Source organism: Oratosquilla oratoria, unplaced genomic scaffold (assembly GCF_046742065.1).
Source record: "Oratosquilla oratoria isolate Oo_2021 unplaced genomic scaffold, ASM4674206v1 SCAFFOLD314, whole genome shotgun sequence".
Taxonomy (NCBI): domain Eukaryota; kingdom Metazoa; phylum Arthropoda; class Malacostraca; order Stomatopoda; family Squillidae; genus Oratosquilla; species Oratosquilla oratoria.
Genome location: NW_027467664.1, coordinates 77,501 through 79,268, shown reverse-complemented (window position 1 = coordinate 79,268; position 1,768 = coordinate 77,501). Strand labels below are relative to the sequence as shown.

Sequence of the window (1,768 nt, the reverse complement as noted above, 5' to 3'; positions counted from 1 at the left end):
TAGTAAAGGAGGTATGGAAGGCAGATGTGGAGGGAGTGAACATGATGGGACGTCCTAGGATGAGGTGGATGGATGGGGTGAAGGGGGCTTTGAGGAAGAGGGGAATGTCGGTTGAGGAAGGACGGGAGAGGACAGAAGACAGGGGTGAATGGAGAATGGTTGTATATGGAAAATGTTGTGATGCATGAGGTGGATTGGACGGGGGAATGAGGGTGAGGTAGTGTGTGTGAGCAAAAATTGTTGACGCAGCCCGAAGGGATTTCTCCTCGTTCTCTCCTTTATATGGGGGGACGGAGAGGGGGGGTCGCCGATTTAATGAAGCGGCCTTGCTGTGTGTGTGTGTGTGTGTGTGTGTGTGTGTGTGTGTGTGTGTGTGTGTGTGTGTGTGTGTGTGTGTAAAATTATCGTATGTTTCGGGGAACATATTTATCGCATTAGGTTGAAGACGTTCATAGTGGAAGGTCTTCCCTCGTCCAAATAAAATCGCTTAGAAGAAAAAAAAAAAAAAAAATAGAGGAAGTAGATGAAATACTGGACATTGTGTTAATTTATTCTCAGCATGGTACTATCATCTGAATGTAAATATTCCCTTAGTTTATTGACATTTTACATACGTGTCAATATTTACGTGTAGATATTTTCCGACATATAATTCTTTATCGGTATATTTTATTTCTAATGTTACAGTATATATATATATATATATATATATTATATATATATATATATATATATATATATACAGGGTGGTGCAAAAGTCTGGACCCATAGCCATTTTTGACATAATTTTGATCGTTTAAGTATCATATCTAATTTTATTTATTATCTTTCAGATTGTACCCTTGTCAGGAAAGCTAACAATTCCAGAAAGAGTAGAACTTGTGCTTCTGTATACGAAGTATATGCTGACAGTTCTTTGTGTAACTGGTTGCCTATTCGGGTACTTAGCATTAAAAACATCTGCGACTGAACGCGAGCTGGCGCCGTCCTTCGCATACAGAAGCACAAGTTCTTTCCTGCCATGGGTACAATCTGAAAGATAATAAATGAAATTAGATATGATACTTAAATGATCAAAATTATGTCAGAAATGGCTATGGGTCCAGACTTTTGCACCACCCTGTATATATATATATACATATTAATAAAATATTATGTCAATTTTATCTCAATGAGTCCGTATTTTTGTCAGCTTCAATACTTTGTTCCTATATTTTCTCATCATGTCCTTATTTTGCATTGTTAATATTACCTGATGTTAGTATTTTCTCAGTGTTGATATTTGTCCTGTCTCCCGCAGGATTGACGAAGACGAACAGATCGAGCACGAGCTGTCGAAAGTCACCCTCAAGCAGCAGGAGAAGCAGTGCGCTGTTATGTAGTCAGCAGTCAGCGGTGATAGCAGGTTAGCATTCAGCAGGTGAGTCGATCGATGGAATATTTTCTTGTGTTATAAGTAGGGCGTGGACTTGTTAATCTTTTGACCGTTCAAAGGGGTTCCCGTTGGATGAAAGAAGAAATAAAATTCTTGGCTGTGCATAAAATGCGCTCGTCATAAATAACAAAGGAAGTTTTTAGTCTTCAGCTTCCATGTCACGTATATATGTATATATATATATATATATATATATATATATAAATATATATATATGTGTGTGTGTGTGTGTGTGTGTGTGTGTGTATATATATATTATACACACACACACACACACACACACATATATATATATATATATATATATTGTGTGTGTGTGTGTGTGTGTGTGTG

The 1,768-nt window shown here is 37.6% G+C and overlaps 1 long non-coding RNA gene across 1 annotated transcript in view; it reads left to right on the top strand.

Annotated features, from left to right (window-relative positions):
- Positions 1-1,300: 1,300 nt before the first annotated feature.
- LOC143023079 (uncharacterized) overlaps positions 1,301-1,768 on the top strand; it is a 20,354-nt gene continuing 19,886 nt past the window's right edge. The window contains exon 1 of the long non-coding RNA XR_012966150.1: positions 1,301-1,420. This is a non-coding gene — a long non-coding RNA (uncharacterized LOC143023079). The remainder of the gene's footprint in view (positions 1,421-1,768) is intronic.